We start from the raw sequence: 20,561 nt of genomic DNA, 5'->3' as shown, positions 1-20,561 counted from the left end.
TGAGCTTTTTATATTATTACTTTGCACGGGAGTATTTTCAATATTTCCGTCCCTTCTGATATTGCTGTCTTTCATGTCCTTTATCCATATGCTATAATCCCCCAATACATGGTTATTATTGAATTAAAATTATCTTATATATTAATTATGCATAAAAATAAAAGATGTTATATACTTTAATTTGTTACCTCTCACATGCTTTTCCTCTCATTATGTAGACCCATGTTTTTTACCTAGACTTTTTTTCAGCCTGAAGAACTGCTTTTAATATTTTGTTCAGGGTGAGTCTACCGGCAATTAATTTTTCTCAGTTTTTGTTTATCTGAGAAAGTGTTTATTTCTCTTTCACGTCCCAAGATTTATTTCACTTGATGTGTAAGTTTAGGTTGGTGGTTTTTTTTTTTTTTCTTCTGTAGTAATTTAAATATTTCATTCCAGTCTTGTGTGATTTCTGAAGAGAAGGCCTATGCCAAATTTACCCTTGTTCTTGGGTAGGAAAGGTAAATTTTCTCTCCAACTTCTTTTCAGATTTTATCTTTGTCTTAGATGTTCTGCAGTTTGGTACATACCTTGGTGGAGGTTTTTTGTTTTGTTTTGTTTTGTTTTTTACCTCTTCGGTTCTCTGAGCTTCCCGGGTCTCTGATGCGGTATCTGCCAATGATATTGCAAAGTTTTCAACCACTCTTACTTCAAATATTTCCTCTGGTACTTTCTGGTACTTTCTTTCTTCTCCTTCCATTTCACTTTGTAAAGTTTTGAGTGAATAATCTTCAAATTCAAATTATTTTCTCACCTGTGTTGAGTTTACTAATAAAATGCATCAAAGACATTCTTCATTTCAGCTACTGTGTCTTTCATTTTTAGCACTTCTTTTTGGTTATTTCCCATAGTTTCCTTCTTTTTACTGATATTACTATCTGGTCTTACATATTTTTTACTTTTTTCATTAGCATCCTTAACATATTAATCATGATTATTTTATCTATTTACATATTTATTATTTTATTTAAACTTTAAAAAAATTATTTCAGAGAGAGAGAGCGCATGAGCAGAGGAGGGGCAGAAAGGGAGGGAGAGAGAGAATCTTAAGCTCCACACTCAGCACAGAGCCCAATGCAGGCCTCAATCCCACGACCCTGGGATCATGACCTGAGCCAAAATCAAGAGTTGGATGCTCAACCAACTGAACCACCCGGGCGCCCCTATCATGGCTATTCTAAATCCCTTTTGTTCCAGAATAAGTGTTTTATGCGAGCCCGTTTCTGATGCTTGTCCTAACACTTCAGATTGTGTTTTCCTTGTCTTTTGGTACAGCCTATTATTTTTTTATTGAAAGCTAGGCCTGTTATGTTGGGTAATAGGTACTGAGTTACACAGACAGTTAGCACAAAGATTTACACTAGTATCTGTTTAGAAGTTGGGCTGTATTTAAGATTTGCTGTGGCTATAGGTACCAAGGATTCCACATTCCTCTATTATTTTGTTTTCATCTCTTCCTGGCATTGAGGTTTCCTTTTTACTGTATCTCAGAGATACAGCTCTTCGAGCTTTCTATTATTATTCTGATAGCTTGTTAGTGTGGTGGTGAACTGACTAAATCTCAGTCTCAGGCCCATGTCTCAGGTAGTTCTTCACAAGTGTTTCTATCCCTTTTTCAGGGTCCACCTTCTCTCTTATTTCCTACTTCCTTCCATGGCTGCAGTGTTCCCCTTCTGCTTCCTTGAAGCCCAGCTGCAGATGACTATATTTTAGTTTAGTTTTTTTTTTTAATTTATTCATTCAGATTCAAGTTAGTTAACATACAGTGTAATATTAGTTTCAGGAGTAGAATTTAGCAATTCATCACTTACATATATCACCCAATGCTCATCACAACAAGTGCACTCCTTAATGCCCCTTGCCCATTTAGCCCATCTCCTACTCACCTCTCTCTTCTCCAGCAACCCTCAGTCTATTCTCTGTATTTGAGTCTCTTATGGTTTGCTTCTCTCTGTCTTTATCTTGCTTTCCCTTCCCTTCCCATATGTTCATTTATTGCGTTTCTTAAATTCTACATATGAGTGAAATCATGATAGTGTTTCTCTGACTTATCTCTCCTAGCATAATACACTCTAGTTCCATCCATGTTGTTGCAAATAGCAATATTTCGTTCTTTTTGATTGCTGAGTAATATTCCATTGTGTGTGTGTGTACACACACACACACACACACACACATATATATATATATATACACCATACCTTTATCCATTCATCAGTTGATGGACATTTGGGCTCTTTTCATAATTTGGCTATTGTTGACAGTGCTGTTATAAACATTGAGGTGCATGTGACCCTTCAAATCAGCACTTTTGTATCCTTTGGATAAATACCTACTAGTGCAGTTGCTGGGTCGTAGGGTAGGGTAGTTCTATTTTTTGCAGAAGCTCCACACTGCTGCACACTGATGTTGAGCATCTTTTCCTGTGTGTCAGCCATCTGGATGTCTTCTTTGGAAAAGTGTCTGTTCATGTCTTTTGCCCATTTCTTCACTGGATTATTTTCGATAATCTCCCTTTGTCCTTAGGTGACACAAGAAGTCTGGAACTGGCTGAGGTGAGGCAGAATTCCTTTCCTCTCACTGGAATAAGAATTCAGAGTTGCCCTGTGAGGAATTCCTCCTGCTTGAAGATTAGGCTTCTGTTAGTAAGAAGAGCATAAGAGTATCCCAAACTGACTATTCTTCTCCTCCCCTGCCAGAGCCATGAGGGGATCTTTCTCAGATCCTCACCCTAAGGATCTACTGGGGTTTCTGGAGGGAGATGTAAATCTCCTAAATTTATATATCCAACCTAAACCTTTTCTGTTATAATCAACGCTACATAAAACTTCCACTTGGGTAGGCCATCTATAGGCATAGTGAACTTAACATATCCACAAATACTTGACTTCTTAACCCCATCTAAAATTTGTTACTTTGCCAGTCATTTCTTTCTCCACAAATGGCACAACAATCTGAGTTGAGCCATACGTGTGGAGTCACCATTGATCTTTCCCTGTGCTTACCCCATGTGTAAAATCTATCTGCAAGTTTGTACTATTTCTGCATTCCAATTTTTCCCTACTGCCACCACCTCAGTTCAGTTCAGCGTCACCTCTTGCCTGGGAAATTTCAAAAGCTTTATTCTTGGTCTTTTCTTTTACTAACGCCTTCTTCCAATCTGTTTTTCACATGGCAGCCAAAATTGTTTTTTAAAGAGCATTTAACTACCTGATTTCCCTACAAAACTCCCACCTAGAGATTCCCACAGCTGTAAGAATAATGTATGACCTCATTTCTTTCTGATGTTTTCTATCGCCACATCAAATGTAAGTCTTGTTTCCTTCATATCATTTTCCACAATGTGCAAATATATGCAGAGTGTATTTCTGTTTTCTCATTCTCTTCCCAGAGGAGATTGTAAGACCCATGATATCAAGGGTCAGATTTTGTTGTTCACTGGTCTCAATGTTGTGAGTGTGAATCAACTTCATTCTTTTGAACTCTGGGAGATAGCTACTGTGACCCAAAGGCATATTCAATTGGAATAAGAGGAGAAAAATTATATTCAAACAAGTTCTGGAGCATAAATATATATATTTTTTTCTTTTTCATGGAGTACAGATATTTTTTACTATACCAGTGGTCGGAGGGAGGCAAAGGATATATATGAGCAGTCTATGGGTGGAGAAATAGAGTAGCTGTAAGCATATAAAAAGGAAATACGATAGAAGATAGAAAATTCTGCATGTGTCATTGTTAATATTTTTCTCAGGTGAGAAAGTATCTTTTCTCCTTTGGTTATGTAAAAAACAATGGGAGAAAAATATGTTCGCAAATAGTTTATACAACATTTCCTTACGTTTAAAAGAAACAGATTTTCCTTTTAAACAAAGAAAACACATCTGGCACAATTCTGAGAGGATCTAAAGTTAAACATTGATGCTGTAGGAGACCTTGAGCCACCAAAAGTAAACGTGGACACCGTATGATAAGATGGCCACAAAGCTCATTCAGGGTATTTGACTTTCTTAAAGGAGTAGTCAAAATGAAAATAATATATTTTAAAAGTATCTCAAAGAATGTATCCGTGGGGTGCCTAGGTGTCTCAGTCAGTTAGGCGTCCAACTTCGGCTCAGGCCATGATCTCAGGGTTCGTGAGTTTGAGCCCCGTGTTGGGCTCTGTGCTGATGGCTCAGAGCCTGGAGCCTGCTTTGGATTCTGTGGCTTCCTCTCTCTATGCCTCTCCCCCATTTGCACACGCTCTCTCTCTCTCTCTCTCTCAAAAATCAAATAAAAACATTAAGAAAATAATGTATCTGTGAACCTCAGTTTGAGAATAACTGATGAAGACGAATGCCTTTTCTGAAACACAAGGATATGTACTATCAGGGTTTTCAAACTGTTTCCCTGACAGACTGAGTTGTTTTAGGGACTGTGCAAATAATACAGTATATTCTATCAAATAATGAAGATTTTAACCACCCGAAGAAAGCGTTCATCACCTTTATATGTTTTACCTAACAAAGTTAAAAAAAAAATGAGTCCTGTTGCTGTGTTTGAAAAATCTCAGTCCTGGGTGAGCTCTCAGGGCCGTTTGAACAAGGTCAGTGCTGCACAAGAGGGAATGCGTGTTCTTTAAACAGTGGCATAATTAAATAAGTTCAGGAAATAATGTGTTTAGGTGACATGTATTATTGACCTCAGGAATTTTAATATGCTAGTTTGAATGGTACAAATTCAGGAGAGGAGCATCATATGTTGTTTTTTTAATTAAGATAACAGTTGTATGTGTGTTTGCTTATTTTGTTTCATTTGCTTATTTGCAGGACATTAGTGAGACAATAATCTACATTAGTGAGACAATAATAGGATTTGGGAAGCATTGTTCTAAATAATAATAGTTATAGTATCTTGTATCTATTAAATGCAACACTAGGGGCGCCTGGGTGGCTCAGTCGGTTAAGCGTCCGACTTCAGCTCAGGTCACGATCTCGCGGTCCGTGAGTTTGAGTCCTGCGTCGGGCTCTGGGCTGATGGCTCAGAGCCTGGAGCCTGCTTCGGATTCTGTGTCTCCCTCTCTCTCTGACCCTCCCCTGTTCATGCTCTGTCTCTCTTTGTCTCAAAAATAAACAAATATTTAAAAAAATGCAACACATATTCGTAGGATAAATTTGGTATCCTTACCCAGTTTTATAGATAAGGTCTGAAGATACATAATGTGCCTAAGATTATACAGTAAGTAAGACATCAGCATTTGAACTCAGGTTTGTTTGACTTTCTATTATTCAAAATTAGGTGCATCATTTATTTCAATTTGTTTTCAAAATCTAGCTTGGATCTACCAGTTTCCTGAACACCAAGCCTGCCTACTGGTTTTCCGGTTTTAATTTATTAGACAGGTATTAACATTTCTCATTGTAACAATGCCACAACTTTGCCCTAATGGGGCTAATGTACTAGATAAATTCAACGCATTGATAATTCTGAAATCCTAACTTCTCTGGATTTTCACAATGCATAGGTTTCCTAAGTAGTTTTTCCTCTCATTTTTTCATTTCAAAAATTCTTATTTGTCTGAGCTAATTTCTTGTATCCTTCTCCCCACCTCCCCCCCTTTTTTTCTTGAGTTTCAAGTTTCTTACTTTCTGTTTTCATCCAAAATTAACTGTTTCTGCGTTTCCTTCTGTATCCTCACCTATCCCCCTATGGTAGGGAGAAGGAGGCTACTTTGAAGGAGAAAAAAACAGTCATAATATTTGTAAAGAAATAAAGTAATGTGTGGTCACCTGGGTGGCTCAGTTGGTTAAGCATCTGACTCGATTTTAGCTCAGGTCACTCAGAGCTGACAGTGCAGAGCCTGCTTGGGATTCTTCATCTCTCTCTCTCTCTCTCTCTCTCTTTGCCCCTCCCCCCACTCACACTTTCTCTCTCTCTCAAAATAAATAAATAAACTTTAAAAATAGGTGCTTATTTTTAACTTAAATTCTTAAATAATTATAGATTCATAGAGGTTGCAAATATAGGACAGGAAGATCCCATGTACCCTTCACATGGTTTCCCCCAAAGGTTACAAGTTAAATAGTTGTACAATATCAAAACTAGGAAATTGACACCGGTGCAATGTAGGTTTATAGCTCTATTATTTTATCACATCTATAGATTCGTGTGACCACCACCGCTATAAAGATACAGAATGGTTTTTTTTTTATCATACTGGTGTGGATACCAATCTTTGAATAACTATGCTGTGAATCCCACGGGGCGTTTCTGAAGCTATCTTTTCAAAAAAGGAATGGAGCCCAATGAGCAGTGCTTTCTAAAGATTAGTAAGATGAAAGAGAAAACGACTTAGGTTTAGGTATCATGGAGCAAAACGCTACTCTGGCATCAGAGAACAAGAAAGAATCAGCAGAGACCTCAGACAGATAAAGCAGGCAGACACTAAGATTCCTTAAACGCCAAACATATAGAGGAATTAAAAAAAAAAGTGGGATAGAAACCCTCAACTCAGAAACTGATTAACTTGTAAAGGTCATCTAGGTGGGCCCGTCTCCCCTCCAACACCCAACCTCATGCCATCCAATATCTGGAAAGGTGCATACCTCGACAGAAAGGCTGCCTAGCCTCTCTGAACATAGATAACGACACAAACAACTGGTCATCTAGCCACATGATAAACATCAACCCAGGTCTGCACTAAGATTTGCTGCAGATCGAAACCTCCACGCCCCCCTATTTGACTCCTGGCTCTAAGTCGGGAGTCATAAATTGCTATTGGTAGTTCTCTAGTGCACTTAAACTTTCTATAACAGCTTTTCTCGTGTAACGTGTACAATTATCAGCTCAATCATGTCTTTTGTCTCACAGAGATTATAATAATACATAGTTTCAACTGCAAAGGTTGCCGTGATTTCCAAATCATTGCTTTGCTGCATTCGTTTGTGGCCATAGTGCGCTTAGCTCTAGTATGTCAAAGGCTGACAACATTCTTTAGGAAATAATGATTAGTAACGTTCTTTCACCCTCTAGGTACAAACGCGTGGTCCCAGGTTTTCTGGTACAACTAATGTGAGGTTGGTTGGTGTGTTGGTTTTAGCTAAAATATATACAATAAAATGATAGTGTTTTCAGATATCTTATTTATTTCTGACTCTTAACGAAGCCTGGTTGTGACTCTAGTCGTACATGGCATAGACAAAAAAATGTAAATTTCAAAGGTACGAATTAAAAATTCGTACCAAATTTTCCCAATATGTTACAAGATAAAAATATCTCTCAAGTGGATTTTGGAAGTCACTGTTCCTGTTTTAAGGTAGGATTTGGTACGTGAATGTAGTTTCCAGATATATTACCTGCAGCATGAAAAGTAATTCAAAATTTAATTAGAATTGCAAAAACTAATATGATAATACATGGCCGGAGCTATAAACATAAGATTTCAGTAGCATATAACCGCACTTCTGAAACTTCCATGAACGTAGTTTTTTTGGGTGCATAATCTTCAGAACTTGTTTTATCATGTATAATTTTACATGTAATAAACAAATATAATTTTGCATTCTGAATTTTCTCACGGATTATTTCTAATGAGGCCCTTTTTGGGGACAAAATTCCTAATTTTTTAAGGAGTCTGTACTACTCATGTCAGTAGGCGAAGGGGTTTAATACATACAAGCTTTCAATGATCAAATTAATGAGTCACGGACATGAAAAGTACAGTAGAGGGGAGATGGTCAATAATGTTGTCAACATATGATAATAGGGGCGACCTACACTTACCGCGGTTGACAGAGCGTACGTAACACATAGAACTGCCAAATCCCTATGCTGTGCGCCTGAAAAAGGCAGAACATTGTGTGTCCACTCTACTCCAATAAAAAAATTAAAATTATTAATATTCAACATTTGGGCAGTTAGAAGGTACACGTTTTCACTGTTAGTCATGCTTTAGAATCAAAATCTTCAGAGAGATAATTATTTCCTAGCGTTCCATTTCAGACTTGAGCACAATTCCCCGACACGCAGTTATGAATGGTTTTCAACGGACTTTGATGAAGAGAATGGTAATGGTGCCCCTTGTAACTTATTTAATATTCTCCCTTGATTTGTAGGGGGTATTTCTCTTAAGTCACACTATAGATTTCAGTCCTGCATTTGAATTCACTTTTATTAAAAGGGGTTTCTGAATATCATTCATGTTCTTCATAGTTCGTACTGTGCAGCGTCACGGGTGTTAGGAGAAATGTTTTCTAGATGGCAACTTAGAGATAACCCAAGGTAAATCACAGGGGTGTTCTGCCGACTCTGGTTAGTGCTGCCAGGAAATGACACTGGCCTTGGGATGAAATGGTTGTATGGGCCTAGAATTCCAAGGGTTAGGCAAAGATGAGAATGTCAGCTGGAGAATCCATTCGGGCCTTGCCTCTTTATCTTGCTGTGGTTGGACATGCTCTGATACTTTTCCTTGTTTTTATAAATTATCAGTATTAAGTGATGTCATCATAATTAAATCATTGACAAGGGGCACCTGCATGGCTCAGTCGGTTAAGTGTCCGTCTCTTGATCTCGGCTCAAGTCGTGATCTTATGGTTTGTGAGTTTGAGCCCCACATCAGTGCAGAGCCTGCTTGGGATTCTCTTTATCTGTCTCTCTCTGCCCTTCCCCTGCCCAGGGTCTTGCTCTCAAAATAAACAAATTAACTTAAAAAAAAAAAACATTGATGACATCTTATTTTGACATATGATTAATATTTTTAGTCACTTCTCCCGTATTGTTTTCTTGCGCTGTATTTTAAAAATGTACAAAATTTTGACACAAAAGTCATAAGAAAGAAGCTGTTTTACGAATAAGAAATAATATCAAATAAGTAAACATCCTTTCAAAGAACAAATATATAGGATCAGGAATCAGGCAAATTGAACAAACTATGGCCTAAAAGAAAGGGTAGACAGGTAGTGTTGCCACGTTTTTCAAGTAAATATAGAATCCTCAACTCGAGCCTGGAATTTAGGTAAATCATGATTTTTTTTTTTTTTTTTAGTGTATGCCCCTTGTAACATTAAGATCTACTTCTGCTAAAAAACATCATTTGTTGTTTATAAAGCAACGGCTAACTTAGCTGTGTTCTCCCTTTTATCTGCCAACTCCATTTAAGACAGGAGACCCACTGGAATTACTGTATTTTGGCTCCGAATGCAAGGAAAGTTTCAGTTATGGTTGGATTAACCCTTGACTTCATGTCTCCATTCTCATGGAGGCCATACAGTCAAATAACCAGGGCAGCAAATTTGATGTTACCTCTTTTTAAAGTTGAATTCAACTTGAATTCATCTTTCCCAGATTTGTTCCATTTCCCATCATTATTTTATTTTGTGAAGTCACACACATGCGCACGCGCACACACACGTACGCGCACACACACGTATCTGTGGGAACTAACCAGTTTTTTTTTTTGCAATATCTGAATTTAGTTGTGAGAAGAAATATATCATATATCATATATACATATCTATATATATGATTGTTATTGCTTAGTTATTTGTATTGTAGGGTTTCTAAAAGGTTCTACTAAGTAATGAAATGTTACATGGCTTGTCTAATTCAAATAATCAAACTTTAAAAGGAGCTTATTCATTATTATATATAAAGCCTTCCCCAAGAGCACAGCTGTGCAATTTAATTCCATTGAAACCTCCTCCCACTTAGCAAAATATTTAGATACATAGACATATAGATAGAGAATCCTAATAGGGCAGGAGGAAAGAGACAATGATTAAAAGATAAATTCCACTTGCCACACATATTTTCATGATTTTCCCCCCTACGAATCTACTGCCTTTGGGATGTTGTGTGCCAGAAATAGCAGTCAGAACAAGTTGTAGCTGAAACATATTGTTGCATGTGTTTTATGCCCTGCCTTTCTCCTGATGAATCTCCTGCCTTTTGAATAAAAATCCTTCCGTCAAATAAGCCATCACACATCAGTATCAGTGAACAGTCACCTTTCTTTCCTAATATTAGACTTTGCAGCCCACAGAGCTGTGGCTCCAACAGCTGTGTTCCAGGAAACACAGAACTGATCAAAGGTCATTGATACTGATAGCACTTACTTAGCAGGTGCCTTGGCAATCGGTTTTAATGAGTCTGAGCCATATTCGTTTCTTCTCCTGCTGCTGGTCTGTTGAAACAAAAAAAGAGAGAAAGAAAGTAACAGGTGACAGAGGTGTCAAAGACGCCATAGGCACAGACTTCCTTGATAAGCTTTGATTTAAAGAGCTAAGAGGCAAAACCCAAAATAACTCCTGATGCGTACGTTCTCGCTACAGTGGCAGTTAGAAGAGGCTTAGGAAACTCATCTTCCTTGAGTGATAGTCAGTAATGACTCAATATGACTTGGGCCTCATTGTCATTCCACGAGGCACACCTGCATCCCCAAGGTACAATTTGAAGTGATTATTTTAATCAAGAAGTGCCAAATGGTGGCAACATGGAGCTTCACCACCCAAAGTTTAGAACTTTAATGCCATTTTCAGGAAGTCTTTTTTTTTTCTTGTTGGTACAATTAAAAGTCATGCCTCCATGTCCTGCCCACCATTGGATGCTTTAGGCTCTCCATCTATTTTTATGAAAGCACCTGGGTTTTGTTAGTGACTTGATCGGTAGCAACGGATGATGAATTGGGTTGTAAGTTGTTGACAAATCTGGATGGGAGGGTCAACCAGCACAGGGTAATGAAACAAGAATTATTCAGTCCCTAGCCAAGGAAGAAGTATAGATGTAACTATCATGACTGATCGAAACGCGACAATAGGTAACAACTTTCAGGTTACAGAGCCTCTTTTAATGTATGCATTCATTCAATCAGTCATTTGTTCAAAACTATTATTTGACTACGTTGTATGTGTCTGTGTGTATATGGTAGGCCTGAAGTTCGGCAAAAGAGAGACAGTGGTGAACCTGAAGTCTACCACTCTGCCCTGATGGATCCTGGTGGTAATTCTGTGTTGACTTCTGTGTCTGTTTATAACCAGAGTTAATGTTAGTTTGATTTTGGGTGAACTGATTAACTCATGATATAACTTTTTAAGAGTTCTGTGGTAGGACCTGTGAGTTGAATGCTTATTTTGTATGAATAATTGCTTGTGGAAGGGATCTTCTTTTTTGATCGAACCGAGCACCTTAGTTACCTATTGCTGTGTAGCAAATTATGACAAACTTAGAGACTAAAACCAACACACATTTATCCCATTTACCTTCTGTAGGTCAAGAATGCAAGTGTAGCTTTGTTAAGTGGTTCTGGCTCAGGGTCTCCCACAAGGTTGCAGTCAAGATACTGGCTGGGGCTGCAGTTATCTGAAGGCTTGACTGGCTGGTGATCCGTTTCCAAGTGTACCTCCTAGAGGCAGAGAAAGTTCTTTGCTGGAAGTCAGAGAGATAGGGCAGAAGGAGACATCAGAGAGATTCAAAGTATGAGAAGGACTCACCCCACCATTGCTGGAGAAAAGCACAAGGGAAACATGAGAGGAGCCATAGATAGCTTCTAAAAGCAAAAACCAGTCTCCATCTGACAGTCAGCAAGCAAACAGGGACCTCAGTCCTACAACCAAAAGGAATTAAATTTAACCAACAACCTGAGATTCTTCTTGGAGCCTCTAGTAAGGAATGCAACTGTAATTTCAGCCTTGTGAACGTAAAAGCAAGCAGAGGACCCAATCAAGTCCACTAGGGGGGACTGATAGCTGAAGAGTCTAGTTCCTGATTCCATAGGCATCTCCATGGGGCTGTTCACGGTATAGAATCTGGATTCTCTCAAAACAAATGAACTAGGGGAGGATCAGAACCCAAGAAAAAAAGCTGCAGTACCTTTTAGAATCTAAAAGTACAAATGATATACCACTGATTCTCCCACATTTTTTTTTTGGGTCACACAGAACAACCCTGGTACAGTGCGGGAGGGGACGATTCGAAGGTGTAAACAACCAGGAGGCAGGGACCATTAGAGGTCATCTTAAAGGCTACTGACACGTAAAGTTTTCATAATTCTAAACATGGGAAAGTTTTAACATTTTAATTTTCAGTAGCTAACAAGGTCAGTGGTTTAAAAATGAGTTTTTTTTTTTTTAAACCGAATGGCTTAATGGCGTTCACTATGTTGCTTCGTTATTTAAGTTGATTAAAATCGTGGGTCACTTTTTGAATCTCATATTGGCATGCTTTTCTACATAGTTCAGATGAGATCTCTCTCATGTTTCTATTAAGTCATACTTTTCTCATTTTAGAAATATGGGACTGTATGAGTTTTCTATTGCTGATGTAAAGTAATATATTGCCATAGATGTGGTGGCTCAAAACAACACAGTTTTTAATCTCAGAACTTCTGCAGTTCAGAGCCCCTCATGGACTTGATTGGGTCCTCTGCTTGCTTTTACGTTCACAAGGCTGAAATTACAGTTGCATTCCTTACTAGAGGCTCCAAGAAGAATCTCAGGTTGTTGGTTAAATTTAATTCCTTTTGGTTGTAGGACTGAGGTCCCTGTTTGCTTGCTGACTGTCAGATGGAGACTGGTTTTTGCTTCTAGAAGCTATCTATGGCTCCTCTCATGCTCCCCTTGTGTTTTTCTCCAGCAATGGTGGGGTGAGTCCTTCTCATACTTTGAATCTCTCTGATGTCTCCTTCTGCCCTATCTCTCTGACTTCCAGCAAAGAACTTTCTCTGCCTCTAGGAGTTTATGTGATTAGATTGGGTCAGCCAAGATAATCCCAGAGAATGTGTCTTAAGGTCCATAATCAGTCCAGTATTTGCAGATGGGTACATTCAATAACCTGCTTCCTGCAGCAGTATTTTGAAGTCTGACCACCTTCCTTCATTTTTTCCCCCTTTCTGTCCCTTTAAGTCCAAGAAAGTGCTGGTATGAAATTCTCAGGAGCCTGTGGGCTTTGTGTGAAATTCACAGGTCCTCTCTCCATAAGACAGAAGCCATGTCCACAAATCCTTCTGAGATAATGCCTTCTCTCTCTTTGGCTTCTGCTAACATGGCTGAGAGTCTACACCCTAAAGCTTCCTGCAGATGCTCCTTTGATGAAGAGAATCTATGAGGCACCTCCTTAATCTCTTCAAAGAGCCTTTTGTGTGACTCAAGTTGCTAATCTTTTGATGTCTCTGAGGTTTTCGTAAAACATTGTCCTGCCACGAACTTCGCTTTCACACTACTCCACAGTTTGGGAATTAATCTCTTAATTTTATTGTCTTTTGCCATCTGGATTGTCCAAAAAGTTCCCAAATAATCAAGTCTCGGTTCCTTTTTTGTTTAAAAAATTTTCACACAATTTCTCTCTCTCCTTGCACATTTCACAATCAGCAGCATGAAGAAGCAAGAAAAGCTTTCAATGTTTTTCTTGGAAATCTCAGCTGATTATCCGGGTTTGTCTTTTTACACGTTGTGCTTTTCGCATAACTTCGGGACAAAATTCCCTTAAACTTTCTGCCACTGTGTAATAAAGACCTCCCTTCTTTTGGTTCCTGGTAACATGTTCTTCACTTTCTTCTGTGCTTCCCACCGCAGCACCTTTAATGTCCATTTTACTAACGGTCCGTTCATGACAATATAAGTATTATTTAAGGTGATACAGGTTTTCTCTCTAATGGTCCTTAATTGACCTGACATCGTTACGAACTACACCAGTACTCTTATAGTATCCCTCACAAGATAACCTACCCTTTCAGAAACTTAGTGATTTTATAAATACAGCCCTAGAATAATGCACATTTCCTAAAATAAATTCACGTGTACCACCTCTCATAGGACAGATAATGTCATTGATTAAGCTTTCTTTCTAAGCCCGAACACTGTCTTACCATCATTCTAAGCAATGCACTCAAGGCTACCATTAATAATCCTTAAGTTCTGGCATGTGCAAAAACAAAATATATATGCCAAATATGAGTGCCTTGTTGAATTATCTGGCATAACCACTGTAATAATAGATAGAAACAGATCTAAAAATGCAAACCTACAATAGTGAATATGTCTTACGTTATCACTTGAGGCAACCTGTCGTTTTAACTCCATACTATACAAAGAAAAATACATTCAGCAATTTGCACACACAGTATTATTATTTTTATAAAAAAAATTTGGCTCATTACTAAACACTGAAGTCATACAGAATAATACAAACAATAAACCTTTTCCTGCTACTCAGAATGAATGCTCTCAATATTTATTCCAGATCATTTTAGGTATCTCTCTCTTCATACACACAAATAGAATGATAAGTGAATGGACAGGTGGAATTACAAATAGGCAGAAAAAATTTAAAGAACAGGACCTAATGCACATGTGTTTCATACAAAATACTAAATTTTATTTTATTTTAGTAATAGAAAAAGAAAGAATGGAAATAAAATTGGACTAGTTGTTGAATAAAAATAGACGTTTATTCAGCTGAGAAATCTTTAAAGGATACTTCTAAAATAAAATAAAAAATTTGGGGGTGGTGGTGGTTAAGGTCACTCACCCCTCTGTGGTAATTAAATAGTTCAATTTTACCAGTATTTATTGTCTACCTGCAATGAAGGGCCAAGAAAGATGAAGTAAGAAATTCAATTATATTTTCTTATACAATCCGGTCTCATATTTTCTGATTTTTGCAAGTCTTGAATTTATTTGTAGATCGTCAACATACTTAATAGTAATAATACATTGTGCATCCAGGGTTTTAGTGCTTTTAAACAATTCCACATTCATTTCCAGCACTTGCCATAGAGTTCCCAGTGTTCAGTTCTTTATTTGATTTCATCTCTGGGCTGGTTGAATGTCAGCTTCAAATACTATTTTATTTTCTCCAGAAAGGATTATTGGTGTCAGCCCGGCAGTTTTGAACTTAAAAACAACAACAACAACAACAAGAAAAACTCATCTGCTTATTAAATTTTTGGTATGTTCTTTGCCTCAGATGTTTGTTGACACGGATCTACTGTCTACGGGAATTGGCCATTGTTTTGGAGAAGCTTAGGTTGAGCTAATTTTGGTAAATCAAGGTGATTTACTTTTCAGCTTAATTGCTTCATCGTGTAGGCTGGAAATTAAGTGATTTCACAGTTTTTTCTTTTTTAACTGAAAATAGAAAACTCTCTTTGGATTTATAGAGTCCTACTGAGATTTCATAAAACATAAAACATGTTTCATAGGAAACATTTTTCCAAATATATTTGAATGAATTTTTTTTTTATTTTCTCTTCAGTCTTCTTCATCAGAAACACCAATCTTTGCATGTAGGATCTATCTAGAGTCCAGTCATCATAATCTTTGTTTGCCATTATTTATTTCACTTCATTTTATATAATTTCCTTAAATCTGCCCCCAGGATCCCAAAACCTCATCAATTTTGGTTTTTATGAAATTTTACCTTTCACCTCTAGAATGTTACTCTTACCTTCTTAATCCTTTCTAAATTCTACAAGCTCATTTTTGCTTTATCGTGGTAGAATTTACATGAAGGAAAAGTCAACCATTTTAGCTTATTGTTCTGTGAATTTTGAAACGTGCATGACTTTGCATAAGAGCACTCTACACAGAAAAGGTACTGAATCAGTCAGTCACACTGAAAGTTCTCGAATGCTCCTTTGTAGGGAAGCCCCTTTTATCCATCCCAAGGTTCTGGCAACCAGTAGACTGTTTACGTGTCTATACTTTTCCTTTTTCCAGAATATCATATGAATGGGATAATGCAGGTTGTGGTCTCAAGTCTTTTTTGTTTCACTTAGCTTACTGCTTTCACAATATACCCATATTGCTTTGTGTATCAGGAATCCGTTCCTCTTTAATACTGAATTATTTCATTACATGAATGTAACCATTTTTTAACCCATTCATGACTTAAGAGTCATTTGGGTTATTTCCACTTCTTGATGATTTATTAACAAAACCCTCAAAACACTCACATGCAGATTTTTGTACAAATACGGGTTTTTATTTCTCTTTGGCATATCCATGGGGGTGAGGTTGCTGACTTTATGCTAAATATATGTTTAATCTCATACAAAACTGCCAAGGTCGTTTCCAAGGTAGTTGAACGGCCAGTGATGTATAAGCCCTAATTTTTCCATATTTCTCACCAGCACTTGGAATTATCAGTTTTTTTTTTTAAAGTCCATTCTAAGAGTGTGGAGTGATATCTCATACTTTTAATTTGCATTTCCCTAATGAATAATGGTGTTGAGTTTTTTCCTTTTTCTCTTTCTCTTTTTTTTTTTCTTTCTTTTTCTTAAATGTGTTTACTTGCATTCACCTTTCTTATTTGGCTAAACATCTGTTCAAATCATTGGACCATTCTTTTTACCAGGTCATTTGATTTCCTATTGTTGATATATATATATTTTTTCAACGTTTATTTATTTTTGGGACAGAGAGAGACAGAGCATGAACGGGGACGGGGCAGAGAGAGAGGGAGACACAGAATTGGAAACAGGCTCCAGGCTCTGAGCCATCAGCCCAGAGCCCGACGCGGGGCTCGAACTCATGGACCGCGAGATCGTGACCTGGCTGAAGTCGGACGCTTAACCAACTGCGCCACCCAGGCGCCCCATTGATATTTTGAATATATGTTGAATATGTTGATATTTTGATATTGTGTGTATTCTGAATATGTATGCAGATGTGTCTGGCAAGTATTTTTTTCCTCTCTGAGGATTACCTTTTCATTTTATTACCTGTCTTTCAAAGAGCAGAAGGTTTTAAGTGTAATGAGGTCCAATTATCAATTATGTTTTTTTTTTTTCTTTTCTCAATCATGCTTTGGTGACCTAAGAACATTTTGCCTCCTTCAAGATTAAAAACTCTTCTCCCTCTCTCTCTGCCCCTCCCCCGTTCATGCTCTGTCTATCTCTGTCTCAAAAATAAATAAACGTTAAAAAAAAGTTAAAAAAAAAAAAAAGGGGCGCCTGGGTGGCTCAGTTGGTTAAGCATCCGACTTCAGCTCTGGTCACGATCTCACGGTCCGTGAGTTCAAGCCCCGCGTCGGGCTCTGGGCTGATGGCTCAGAGCCTGGAGCCTGCTTCCAATTCTGTGTCTCCTTCTCTCTCTGCCCTTCCCCCGTTCATGCTCTGTCTCTCTCTGTCTCAAAAATAAATAAACGTTAAAAAAATGTTTAAAAAAAAAGATTAAAACCTCTTTTCCTATGTTTCCTTTCAGATGTTTTATAGTTTTAGGCTAGATATGTGGGTGTATGTTTCTTTTTGAGTTTGTTTTTGTATGTAATGCAGGAATAGGAAGAAATGCTTCTTTCTCTCACATGTGGATACCCCATTGTTCCACCTGCTTTTGTTGAAAAGATGCTCTTTTCCATGTAATTACTTTTACACTTTTATCAAAATTCAATTTACCTTTCGTGTGGGCCGTTTTCTAGACTCTGTCGTGTGTGTCCTTCTTTCCCCCAATATCACACTGTCTTGATCACCTGGCTTGATAGTAAACTGGAGATCAGGTAACATGAGTCCTCCAACTTGTTCTTTTTCAAAATTGATTTGGCTAATTCTATTTTATTTGCCCTTCCATATACATTTTGAAATTAGCTTGTCAATTTCTTAAAAAAAAAAAAAAAGGAATCCTTCAGGGATTTTTGGGGGTACTGCAGTGAACCTATGGATCAGTATGGGGAAAACTGACACCTCGATAACGTTGAGTCATCCAACCGTTAACATATTATATCTTGAGTTATTGAGGTGTTGGCTTTTTTCATTAGTGTTTTGTAGGTTTCACTATATTCTTCCTATATTTTCTAAATGTTTATTTATTTTTGAGAGAGAGAGAGAGAGAGCGTGAGCAGGGGAGAGGCAGAGAAAGAGAGGGAGACACAGAATCTGAAACTGGCTCCACGCTCTGAGCTGTCAGCACAGAACCTGACACGGGGCTCGAACTCAAGAATGGCCAGATCATGACCTGAGCCGAAGATGGATGCTTAACCGACAGAGGCACCCACGTGCCCCTTCTTCCTGTATTTTGATAGGTGTATGTTTAAACATTCCATTTTTGTGTTAGTATATCAGTTACTTAAAAACTTTTTAATTTCCAATTTTTATTGCTGCTGTATAGAAAATCAATGGATTTTTTAGAGCCTCATATTGTATTCAGTGACCCTGATAAGCTCATTTATGATTTCTAACAGTTGGGGTTTTTTTTTTGAGATTTTTTTGGCAATTTCTACAAATGTAATAATGTCACCTATGAATAGAGACAATTTTATTCATTTATTTCCAATTTGTATGGCTTCTTTTTTATTTCTTGCCCTATTTTAGTCTCTGGAATCTTTAATACAGTGATTAATAGGAGTAGCGTTGCTACATTTAGCAACATTTTTATGTGTATATATTTATGGCGTTCAGTTAAATTTGAATTTCAAATAAATAAAAAATAATGTATTTATTACAGTTGCGTCCAAGATATTGAATTGGATATTCTTATACTAAATACATAATGTCAGAAACACAAATTTAATAGAACATCCTGTATTTTACATGGCAACCCCAAACAAGAGTGGTAATGCTCAACATCCTTGCCTTGTTTACTATCTCATAGGAAATGCATTCAGTCATTCATAATTAATTATTCTTGAATAACAGACTTTTTGTGGATAGTCTTTCTTGGTTTAATCGAATTCCTCCTTTTCGTCTTTTGCTGAGTGGTTTTGTTTTCAATAGGAAATGGCATTGAGTTTTCTCTAATGTTTTTTCTGCATCTATTGAGATGATCATATAGGACTTTTTTTTCTTTTCTTTTCTGTGTATATGTGTATTATGTTGATGAGTTTTTTGAATTTGGAAATAACCTTGCATTCCTGAGATGAACCCAGCTTAGTCAGGATGCATAGGATTCAATTTTCCAATATTTTGAGGAAGATTTTTGTATCTACCTTCATGGAAGTTATTGTTTCCTTCTCTTTGAGTCTTTAGTTTTGACATCTGTGTGGTGCTGGCTTCGTAAAATGAACTGGAGAAGTGTTATCTACCTTGAACTATCTGGAGAACTCATGGAGAATTGATATGATTTCTTTGTTAAATATTTGGTACAATTTGTAGTGATGCCATCTGGCCCCAGGGTTTCTTCTGATAGAAAGATTTAAACTATGAATTCCATTTTTTTAATAGATTTGGGACCATCCAGGGTACCTATTTCTTTTTGAGTGAGTTTTATTTGTTTTTTCTTTCAGGAAATTCTTCCATTTCAATTTAGCTATTGAACAATTTTCAACTTTAGGTTTACGCATATCTTTATTATTATTATTATTATTATTATTTGATGCGTGTAGGATCTTCAGTGACGTCCTTATTTCCTTTCTGATATTAGTAACTGTATCTTTCCCTCTCTTTCTGTCTCTTTGTCTCTCTCATTATTCTGGTGAAAGAATTATTGTTCTTTTCTAAAAATCAGAATCTGTGTTGGTCTAGGTTGCATAGAAGATAAAACCCAAGAAAAGCTTCTGTACTGAGGCTTTGTTAGGAGTACAACCTCAGACCAGCGTGAATGAAGGAGCAAAGAAAGTGAGACCAAGAAGTGGGGGAAAGATATACAAAGGGTCTGCAGCTTTACAAGAGCCCGGCTGGTTTATCGGTCTCAGTGGGATGCCTTCTATGCAGGCCACATGGAACCATGGTGTCTCAGAAATGCCTGCTGGTATAAGAAAAGGGGAATAATTTTCTCTTCTTACTCTTTTTCATCTCCTGTCTTGGATTGGTCAGAATTTGCCCCATGGGGCACTGATCGCCAGGCTTCTCCAGGATGTTTGGGGTGCAATGGTATGCGCCTAAACTAGGTCCAGCAGAATATCTGCTATGACTCCTCTTTTTTAAGCCTGGTGTAAATCCCATGTAGGTGTTACTATATTTTTTTTTCCATTTAGTTTAGGAATGTTACACATGAGAATTCACAGGAGCCTGTATTTAAATTTGAATCCAGGCACTGTGACTTCAACTCTGGCCCTTTCTGCTGTATCACCTGTTTTCAGTGAGAATCTGTGGAGGTAAGACAAAAATATCTCAACCTTGCTGGTATTTAATATTAACGGGACCTCACTCAGGCTAATGAGCAGACACCTAAGCATTTCCCTACAAAACAACACCAAAGTCCAGGTTTCTTCTGCATCATATGCCTTTTGTAGTCCATAACCTCACAGACGATAATCTCTCACTGGCTAAAGTTCATAAGAAAATATTCTCAGGGCACCTGAGTGGCTTTGTTGGATGAGAGTCTGACTTCAGCTCAGGTCATGATCTCCCAGTTCGTGAGTTTGGGCCCCATGTCAGGCTCACTGCTGTCAGCACAGAACCTTCTTGGGATTTGATCCTTCTCTCTGCTCCTCCCCTGTTCACCCACACTCCCCCTCTCTCTCTCTCTCTCAAAAAAAAATATATATATATATTAAAAAAAGAAAATATTTTCATGATCCTTTTTTTCCTTTTTTATACCATTGACATTTGAACAACACGAGTTTGAACTATATGGATCCACTTATAGGTGGATTTTTTTTCAATAAGTACAGTATCA

This window comes from Felis catus, chromosome A3, assembly GCF_018350175.1.
Source record: "Felis catus isolate Fca126 chromosome A3, F.catus_Fca126_mat1.0, whole genome shotgun sequence".
NCBI lineage: Eukaryota > Metazoa > Chordata > Mammalia > Carnivora > Felidae > Felis > Felis catus.
This window is presented reverse-complemented; position numbering follows the sequence as displayed.